The sequence below is a fragment of the Sinohyriopsis cumingii genome, chromosome 2 (genome assembly GCF_028554795.1).
Source record: "Sinohyriopsis cumingii isolate HCF-2022 chromosome 2, ASM2855479v2, whole genome shotgun sequence".
In the NCBI taxonomy this organism is placed as follows: Eukaryota; Metazoa; Mollusca; class Bivalvia; order Unionida; family Unionidae; genus Sinohyriopsis; species Sinohyriopsis cumingii.
In genome coordinates, this window is record NC_142962.1 from 73,054,348 (window position 1) to 73,065,813 (window position 11,466).

The 11,466-nt window shown below is 37.8% G+C and overlaps 1 long non-coding RNA gene across 1 annotated transcript; it reads left to right on the plus strand.

Moving 5' to 3' along the window:
- Nucleotides 1-4,988: 4,988 nt before the first annotated feature.
- LOC149805166 (uncharacterized) lies at nucleotides 4,989-7,055 on the plus strand. Its single transcript, XR_016414794.1, has 2 exons — nucleotides 4,989-5,182; nucleotides 6,375-7,055. It is a non-coding gene; the product is annotated as an uncharacterized LOC149805166 (long non-coding RNA).
- The last annotated feature ends 4,411 nt before the right edge of the window (nucleotides 7,056-11,466 follow it).

The window sequence follows — 11,466 nt, forward strand, 5'->3', positions numbered from 1 at the left end:
GAGAAATAAATTGAAAAGGTACTTACATGTGCTCTATGATAATGTTTGCTATAATGATGGGGAAATTCCCTAGAAATCGTAACAAATAATCAAAGAGACCTTTTATGCTTTTTGAGTTTCCAATCTCGGTGGAGTCTGATCATTTTGGATCTATACCACGGAAGATTTTTGGCTTCTCGACATTTAATTTTTGAGGTTCAAAACGTGACCTCTTTCGGGACAGATACCCATTATGGTTGGACTTGTCGTTTCTGATACAAATCCAACATAATAAAGAAAATGGTATATTCGTGTGGTACAGACATTGACAAGTATATATTGATTATCAGGGTAACAAATAATGCTTCAGGTAATACCCAAATTACATTAAGTTATTCACTTTTGCATGTCATGTTTATAATGTTTAAATATTTCTACTCGAGATTTGATGGACATCAATAGGAGGTCATATTCTGTTGACCTTGTGGTTCACCAATCAAATCACAAGTTTCAAATTTCTTTAAGTGACACAAGTCATTGGGAACATATCGTTATTAACGATAATTCTCATTAGCATGAATTTGCAGCGCTTTATCTGATAGGCTACTAATAATAGTGGACTGTGAATTCCAAGGTCAATTAAACATTAACTTTTGTGTGTGTCTTTCAAACCACGGTAGACTGTGGAGATCTGACTTTAATTAGATTGTGATCATAGTACACACATAACGTAAAATTAGTAATTAATATTGCAGTATAGATACCACAAAATGCTTACTAATCACAATCTTGATCGTGTAGGATGGGTTCATGTTTTAAGATATGACAAATACACAAGTACCTCGTATCTTACCTGCTACGCCAAATTACAAATTGTTTTCTTATTTTGAGACTTAAACACTTCAACACCTCTGAATATTGGGACGAGTCTGGAAAAAGTATACATTTTATTGTCAGATTCTTTTAACGAAGACGTAATAAAATGAAATTCCTCTTTGATTTGTCAAATCACAGCACAAACACAATCTACCATTAACATTTTCTCATAGACTTCAATATGTACAAGTTTAAATCCCTAGTGTATGAGATGAGATGGTAATCTCAAAGCTGACAATGCTATTCAATAGTTCAATAGTTTTCATTTTGTAATGAACCAAGAAAGAACTTATGTAGCTGAGTGTCACGTTTGATCAGCCCCAGATCGTAGGTCGTGTATAAACTAAGGTAGTTTTACAAGCCATGTTTTGATGTCTAAACATTGCCGCATGCTAGAGTAAATCTCTTACGCAAGGTTACCGTGACCAGAGAAAAGATCCGGCATCTTGAATAAGCACAGATGTTAGATAGCACGACTTCCTCAGAGGAACCCGCGAGAGGGAAACGGGGAGTGTTCTAAATCTGTCCCCACGTGGACAGACAGCGAGAAGGACATTGTCCGCAAAGTTTGATTGGATCGGGTCAAAGCGACATCCAATCGGAATTGAGACGGATGGTGTGATAATAACTTCGATCCGAATTATAGCTTCTAACTAGCAATCGAAAATTTAGTCTCGCCTAGGAAGATTGCTGAGCAATATAGGGTTATTCCGAGGAAGTCACTCGTAATTTGACCAGAAAACTTAGAGAGGAGATTCTAAGTAAAGACAAAGGTTTGTAAGTTATTTGCTCGATTTTTTGCAGAATATTACGGCAATGTAATTATAATTATGTGTAGTATGTATACTTAATTACTAGGATTGTTTAGCACGTAGAATTACCTTTGTAGTGTTCATTTACAGGCGTATTTGAGTATTATGTAGAGAATTATGTAGATTGTTAGCTTGTGGTCAGACTTAAGATTTGTTAATATGGATGTATGGATATATCAGAGCACGGATACTTGAATATGTGTGTACTTTGTATGAGTTGTAATGTAAAGAAATGCGTCTGATTGCTGTGATATTGTTTAGTATAATGGGGATAGGAATATGTACTGATGTGACACAATTTATTGATGTATGTATGAGAAGCAATTCTTACCGTGCTTTTATTACGAATTTGTTATACCATACAAGAACGTATGAGCATTTCGATATGAATGAATGCGTGACCAAAGAAATGTAATAGCCGTTATCTGATGATAGACTATGTGTAGTGTGAGATGAGAGGGCTAATTGAAATATTGTACCGTCCTTGTGTTTTCACAGGAAGCTTTTTGGGGGACAGAACTTCCGGTTCAGTGAGTGCCGAGCCTCTAAGAGGGGAGACGGAAGTGAGACTAGCAGAACAGTCGGAGTCGACAAGTTTAGCTGGTGGAGAGAGTCGAGGAGGAGGAGGAGGAAAGGAGAAGAGGAGGAGAAAGTGGAGAAGGAGCAGAACAGAGAAGTCGAGGTTGAGAAGGAATTTGGAGAAAGTCGTGAGGAAGAGTAGAAGGAATTGGAGGAATATGAGAGAAGAATACCCAGAAAAGTAGAATACAAAGGCTGGTGGAATGCTGTCTCACACTACTAATCAAATGATGCAATAGGCTATCAAAGGGTCGAGCGGAAGGAGAGTACTTGGGAAATTTATTCACTTGATTATTGAATTGTCATTAAATTGTTATTCGTTGAATTTCACTTTTTTTGTATATTCAATCATTTAACCGTCGGCATTGCTGACTGGGCGCTTTGAGCTTTACATCTATCTTTCACTAATTTAACTTCTAACCGAAATCGAGCCTGGGTGGGACTTCTGTAATAACTTAAATATAATACTGGGAGCACTCCACCCCACACCTACCACTGTGACGGCATAACAACCCGTACACACTGAACTTAAAAAAAAAAAATTCTCCACAAGATTTTGAGATCATACTGAAACTCATTTGGGTTCAGCGAATGTGATGGCTGGGTAGCAGTACTAGTGCACCGCTCATATCCACCACTTCGAGTTGGAGCTGCGGTGCCTTAGTTTTCAGATCGCCCAACTCGTGACCTTTAAAATCACGAGTTCGAAATCTTTCCATAGGCGCAGGCCGGACCAAGTACCGGTGTGTATATTAGGGCAAGCACGTTACTTCAATTGCTCTGGCACGATTTAACCTTCTTGTGTTGCTGTTCGTAAAAGGTCAAAAATCAAAAACGAAACCCTGAAACAACAAACGATCTCCTCATCGTACCAGCGCAAGGGTTACACGGATAAACACAAACTTGAGAACACAATTACCTACTATTAGACTAACATTCGTGAAGTATATTAAGGTCGTAGGTTAAGGTCTACATACCTTGGTTTATTACATACTTCGGCCTACTTTGTGCTTTAACATTACGTCATACAAATTGTGTACCACAATGTGGCATAACATTTTGTCAACCCCACCTGCCATTGTAATTTAGCAAAGAGAAAGTCTGCCAGTATAAGACAAACAACCTGGAAACTCGTGTCGAAGAGACACTCTTTCATCCAACTCATTTAATAGTACTGCTTGCGTGTCACGAGCAGATCACGGTGTCACTGATTATCCCGTAATTAAACTCCCAAATAGTGAACAAATCCACCATGGTTATAAATTTTATCTATAAAAAAAAACTGTCTTCCACTGATGAATAAAAACTGCATGCTCATAGCCGAGTAACGTTTCTACCATTCATTCAGTTTGGCCTTAGGTAAAACGACACATGCAATTAGTGTAAAGTTGATCTGCAAAACAAGATCGAGTCATAAATAGGCATTATATGGGAAAGAATAAAGGAAATGTGTCAACAAATTTTGTCTGTGATGTATCTGAAAATTTTCATGTCGTGGGACATATAATACGGAATGTGTAGTCGAAATAAGTATCCACATGTAAAACGTACCAACATCCTTCCACCAGTTACAGATCAATAAAATGAGACCAAAGAAACGGTCTCAAAAGGCATTAGGCACACATCACATTCCATATGGCGGTACTGTCTTTCTTCCTACTCGTAGCAACTGTTTCCGTTCGATTTCAATCAGTACTGTCATCCTGCAAGTAACACTAGACTTTCTCCAGTATTTAAGGTTAAAATTTTTTTTTAAAAAAAATATGTTCAGATCATGTCAGTGATGAGTAGTTTTTTTTAAATCTGATGTGTAGACCCCGGGGCAGAAAAATTTTATCATTACAGTTCTGTCAGAATATGTTTATAAATAGTTATAAGAGGATGTGACCCAGGTAAAACCGCAGTGCACCCTCCGCACGAACATCAAATGGGGAAACAAAAAATAAAACGGGGCATATACTTCGGTAGAAAAAAACACATCAGCCAGTACCAGATTTATGGCTTTGAAAATAAACTAACGTTTCTAATAAGTTGTCAACAATTGTGGGCAAAATATTGGCTGTGTAATGGCATTACTTCATCTCACCATCCGTGACTATGCGCAGTGAGTGCTATTTAATCACTCCTTCATTCATAATGATTTATGACTACTCGATATACACGATACCATAATGTCAGGTTTATACACTGCTGTTAACAGTTGTTTGTTTGAATTATTAAAATCTAAGCAGATTTAAGATCAAGATGTCATTACTCTAAGATAGCACACGGGACAAAAATCATCTAAGTTTTCTGTACCGTATCAACACTATGATCTGTTCAAGACTCAGTGCCCCAGCGTTTGGTTTATCGATTCTTTTTAAACACTTCAGCTAGAAATTAAATAATATGACCATGTAAAAAATAAAAAGTAACAGTTGCAAATGATGAATACGTGACAGTAAGGAAAGTCATTCAGATAGCAAATTTACGGGGTGGGGAGGTTTGTGGGTGGGTATGGAAGACCACGTATCGAATGCAAACACTCTCCGCAATACCCGTGGCCACGTGATCTAAGTACCACATACGTGAGTGCCCATAGCCGAGTGATCACAAAGGAATTACCTTTAAATTCTTAAATTGTGGGCTTGAGTCCATGCGGTTATACGTGTTTGGCTTCACGTAATAACAACCACTTGCTTTCTCAGATACGCATGACTTGAGGTAAAAGCTACAAAGACCTTCAACACTTCAGGAAAAATAGCAACATAGACCTGCATAGTTTGATGTAAAAAAATAACCCTTGGTTTTCATAGATCTGCAGAGTTTCAGGTAAAAGTACATACATTTGCATGCCTTCAGGAAAAGGTTACATACACCTGTATGGCTTCAGGAAACAAGAGTTCCTCGAAGGCACTGGTACTCTGCTGGGTCAAAAGAATTTTACGGAATTCAAGGTAAGACCATTTCTTCTGATTAACTGTGAAGTGTTGAAACCATTTCTGGTATTCATCAGCAGTAACAAGATTTAGAAACTAGATGATGTGGTACACACTGTATGTCACCATAGGACCACTTTTATTTAGGACAAAGTGGAGATGACAAGTCTTTTGGTGAAAACCTCAGGGGAGAAGTAACAACAGGATTTTTAAGACAGTCGTCATGGCAGACATACTGGATGTACGACTGGCACCATTTTCATTTTGGATCAACAAAGTCTCATAAGAATGTTTTTGCTGAAAACTCCATGTTGTTAAAGCCATTAACCTGGAAAGGAGTAGAGATAACACTATTTTCACAATATGATATTCCTTTCAGAAGTAACAAATATAATTTTCAAGATGGCCGCTGTGGCGGCCATACTAGACGATAGATTGGCAACATGTGCATTTAAAACCAACTGGATATCATAAGATGTCTTTTAGTGAAAACTCCACGTCAATAGTACTTTTTGATCAAGAAGAGTTATGAGAACAAGATTTGTAAGATGGTTGCCATGGGTTCCATACTGGATGCCAGATTAACATCGTTATTATTTAGGAACATCAAATCATCATATGAAGTTTTTGGGCGAAAACCCCATCCTGATACGAGCATCCATTTAGTAGCAATAAAATGGCTGTGGCTGAACCATTATAGAATGACCAGCAGCGCCATTTTCATTAGGAGCAAATAGACCAATGGATTAACGTGTGCATAAAGTTTCAAGGTAATATTCCGAGCATTTAAAGAAAAGTAGCGATAACAAACTTGTGCTAACAGACGGACAGACGACGGACGAGAGACGACGGACAACAGGCCACCCCATAAGCTCTTTTGGACTATGACAGGCAGAACTAAAAACAACCCTTTGTTTTCATGGACCTGCATGGGTTAAGGTAAAATCTACTAAGACCTGCAGGGCTTCAGGCAAAAACTATAAAGACCTTCATCGCTTAAGTAACAAAATACATAGACCTGCTTGTTTTTTGAGGTAGAAACATCCACAGGTTTGAATAGATTGACACGATTTCAGGTAAAAACTATAAATGTACATGGCTTTGGGAAACATGAATAGAATGAACTGCACATTATACGCCCAACTATGTTAAATAGTCCTAAATGCAGATAACTAAAAATGTTGTGCTAATGTCATTTTTCTTCTTTCAGTCACACTGACAATGGAATTGCACCAAATGAGTCGAAATACCCACATAAATACGGATTATAGGGTGTCATAGTTCACCCAAGAACTTGAACACGTGCTGCAAACGACGATGTCATCCCTCTTCTTTATCCCGATCCCACTTAATACCAACAGCCAAAGAAAGTCGCTCGAGCTTGGCAATAGATTTATGCAACTTGCAAGTTTGCTGCTTAAAACGGGATTATGATATTACCACACCGCCCACATGGAGGCCCATTTTCAATGCAAAAGGATGAAAATAATGTAAAAACTCGAATGATTATGCTGCCCAACCTTTCCAAAATGTGTATGACACATTAAATTTATTTAGGGTAATATGGTAAAAAATGTATTGCAGAGAAAGCTTCTTTGTTTAAAATTCGAACTGCATGAACCTAAGTTATTTCGAAAGTTACCCTAACAAATTTCTTACCGTTGGGCTCAATCAAATCATGTTATCTCTGTAATCCGCCTCATCTGTAACTCTTTTAATGCTATGGTATGGCTTATCAATCGATTGGGAAACAGAGGAACAACGATCAATGAAGCAGATCCTTTGAGCTTCAGGATATAAGATAAATCGCAACGTGCCTCGTACAGTGCAACCAAGTCATGAAACTGTCTATAATCATTACCGCATTAAAGGGTAATTTGATACCGGGTGAGTGTGTGTTTGTGTTATCCATACTGTGAAAAATCAAGGCCCGTTTGTTTGTTAAAATAGCTACAAAACAAAAAACTCTCCCCGAAGAAGACACAACCTGAAACACCCCCCAAACAAACAAATGCATATATATATATATATATATATATATATATATATATATATATATATATATATATATATATATATATATATATATAATGTTAGAAAAACGTAAGCATTCATACTTACCTCAGCCCGTCGGTTGACACTCTAGATTCAGGTCATTGTTAAAGCAGTTTTTTTCTTCTTTCTTTCATATATGAGGCTATATATTTGTACTTTCTAGCTAAATAAAAGGAGAGATAGACGAAATGTTATCTGAAACTATACAACCTTCCCGTCCTCCTCGACCATCTTAAAATGTGCCACAGAATCCAGCAAGACGCCCTACACCGATACATTTATCCACTAAAGTAACTTGCATCTATGTAATGATAGTTGCTGTCAAAGTTGGCCAAATTCTGTTCAGCGTTGTGTTTTGTTTTCTTTTTGTTTCTTTTCTTTTTCTAACGAAAAATGTTATGTAATTTTTTGTAGTTTTTAGTAAAGCAACCATCGTGCACTGGAGTCATTTCATTTCTATGAATTTGAACAGCCTTCAGGCTACGAATCTTCCTGTCAAATTGGGTGGTATTCTGACAAGCAACATTTTAAAAGAAGTTATTTAAAAAATTCTATTTTTAGTATCAACAGCCAAATTTGCCGTCATATATGCATCATTTGTACAAAGTTAAAAACCAATCATGCTAAGATGCCTTCAGAGTATATATATAGATATTGTGAGAATTTGATTATTTTGGGAAGCTTCATTAAAGAGCATTCAGGTCCAAGTGGAAATATTCGAAATATTATGAATACCTTCAGGTTAAATTAAGTAATTAATCTCTCCAGGACAATAGAGCTCTGCTTTACACTGATTAATTTAATACTTCATAAAAAAAGCTATAAGCACTTGGATCTCGATTCCATTTAGCAGTGACCATTATTTCTTTTTTTGTAGTACACACTTTACGAGTTTCAACAACACATGTGTGTGACTACAAACCAGCCAATTAAGAACTATGCTAAGATTTATTACACAGATCTGAGTGGAACTTCACTAATCTTTCCACTGAGACAGGATTGTACATTTTCTTGTAATATCTTAGAGGCATTGCGTTCTAGTAACCCGAATAAAAGGGCAATTATATATCAAAGAGATCGTCCATGCATGCACAATGATGTAAAATAATTAATTCGGCACTGAAAACGAATATATATCTCTTAGCCAAAAGAACAGACGGCATCACGAATTTGAATCAATTTAGAGAATCAAGGGACATACTTTAAGTAATACAGAAGTGCCAGACTTAAATATTTTAATAAATTAATTAACACCCTTCATGATTGCAAATTGGGCTCAACATTGTAATGGAGCCTTCTCATGGTGAATAAAAACTGTACAATATCCAACCTCAAAACAAAAACAATACATTCGTCATTCCAGTATGGACAAATCAAACATATAATATTGTTTTTTGTATGTGTGCAGTCCTTTGATGAAGACAGTTCATCGTGCTATTTCTGATAATCCTCCTCACAATATTAAAGCCCCAATGCCGCCTTGTTTCATAAACTTCACCATTCTTCTAATCTAACAAACGTTTGGCAGGATGGTCGAGAAGGTCACTAAACCACGCCCATTGGGGACATGGGGGTGGACTATCAGAATAAGCAGATACGTGGAGATCCTGACCTTGTTAAGTACTTGCGCAATTAGTTTGAAATGTGAGAAGGCGTAAACGTACATACGATCCCATGTTAGATAAAAGCGTTCACTGCCTATGAGCTCTTGTCTGGAGAGACATGAAAGGGTCTCGCTTCCAGTTGCAAAAGTGCCTCTGCAACAGGCTGACGTCTGAGATCATTCCTTAAGAACCACACGGCTCAGTCTGGATGGGCACCTGGATAATCCTTTTGTCCGCTATATGGCGAACTCTGAGAGTGATCTGAGAGGTTGCCTATTGAAGGCGGTTCCAAACTTCAACGCAAAGAGAAAGAGCATTCAGAAGGCTAGCTCCAAACGTAGCACCTGTTGCAAAACAATTATCGATGAAAGCTATTGACGTTGTTCGTGAAAAAGCTCCTGTTGCAATCGTCAACGTTGCTGGTAAAGCATTCTCAGCAATCAAAGAAAAACTAGCACGATTAATACGACGAAAACTACAACCAGTGAAATTACCAAGCACTGAAGTCATGCCTACAAATGTCAGTAAAATAATAAATCAAGCAGCAAATCAGAAACTGGCAGCGCTAATAGATCAAGGCCCAGTGAAGCAGAGAAGAACATTGTTTCAAGTTTGATATCAGGAAGCGGAGTTTCCCAGAGGCGGTAATCCTCGTGTTCGACGAAAATATATATAATAAAAATGTTTAAACGTATATCCGACACAGCATTTGATATGGAAGCACCAGTCCTTAAAGATAAGTCTGCGTGGTTATCAATTTTATTCTTATGACGCACGACTACCAAATCAGCGTGGAAGAATTGCATTACAAGTCCATGATACAAGTAGATACTTTCTACCCGCTGAGGCTTTTATTGAGGTAGAAGGAGGTAGAAGGTGAAATTATAAAAAAAAACGATGATACTGCATATGCAGCCGGGTAAAAAAATTGGTTTTGTCAACAGTGGCATCATGGCATTGTTTGATAGCGCCACTTACTTGATTGATGGAAAAAACATCGAAGTAATTCAGAAGGACGTTGACGTTGCCACAACTATAATCGGTTTAGCAAGGTACTCTGATGACTTTACAAAATCAGCCGGTCCCACAATGATGTTTGCAAAAGACTCTACTAACACCCCTGAAAGCGATCAGTATAACATAAGACGACCACAAAAAAAAAAAAGAAAACACGCACTGCCGTTGCCGATGATGCAGATGTAGAAGTTGTGGTTCATAGTGTTAATTAGATTTCAACCTAGGATTTGCAACACGCCGATCAATGTTGGAGGGAGGCCGTCGAGCTTTTTCGTGTGCGATTCCACTGTCACAAATCTTTGGATTTTGTAGAAATGTTAGAAAAGTTATCTTTGGAGCTAAACACACAGTTCCTCTTGTGAGAAAGACTACCGACGACGACACTATCTGGAGACTTGCTGATGATGCTGGTAAAGTAATACTGACAAAACTTTCGTTGTGGATGCCGTTAATGACTCCAACGATCGCAGAAGAACAGCAGCTATTATCTTTTATGACAAGTGGTAAATCACTATTGTCATGGTTAACAACAACCACGGATAGTATACAAACTGATATTAACGGGGTATTTACGTGGCATATAGCATTACATCAAGGTGTTTCTGCACCACAACATATATTTGTTGCTTTTCAGAATTATAATCGATTAAACTCACAAGAACGTAGTCATATGATATTTGATGGACTTGGTGTTATCGAGGTTTCCTTACGAATAAACGGACAACAAGAACCGACAGAAAACATACTACTAAACTATGAACAAAATAGTATAGCACGTGTATCCCATCGGTTAATGACGTTTATGGGGCGCGTTCAAAATGTAGAAATTGGTTTACAAATCTCACAGTTGGATTTTAAAAGTCATCCGATCTATTACTTTTCAATGGAGCATCTTTATTTATCCAGACAATATGTCCTTGATACACACTTCAGAGCCAGCGTGAATACATGTGGTGGTGTTAATTACAGAGCAATCGCGATTATACTCAGCGACAAGTTACTTGAAGGTGGTGGTGGAAAATTCGAGTCGTTGATGCACCAGTAGAAAATCTTAATGTCTTACCTTAATCGATGTGATTTAGAAATACGAGTATTATCATAAAATGTCATCATATCATCATGTTAGTGTCAGTCTGACTCCTGGTCAGATTAAAAAAGCTAAAATCCGCATCAGTAAAAAAAAAACAGGAACTGCAATAACGCTAAAAACCAGTCAGATTACAGGCGGTCAAAATAAACTATCGTTGACAGGCAGTCAATTTAAACATCTTAATAAAGCCAAACTATCCCGAACTGGAATATGGCTTGAACTTTCCGCCGGTGTCATCAAAGATGCTGTTAAGACAGGTGGTATATTGCCACTTCTCGCGGCAATACCAGCATTGATAGCCGCTGCAGCTCCAGCCGTTGCAGAGGCGGCCGCGAGAGGCTGGAATGGCATTAAAAAAGCAACGGGACAGGGCTTTAGGCTTCCAGGAACTCATCGAGGAAAACGTCTGAGACTTCCAGGAACACTTCGTTGAAAGCCAGTGGTTTTACGCCCATGTCAAATTTTGATTTACTTGATGCTGCTAAACAACTAAAAATAAAAAAAAAACTTTAGAGGTGTTTTTATGCGAGATCAAT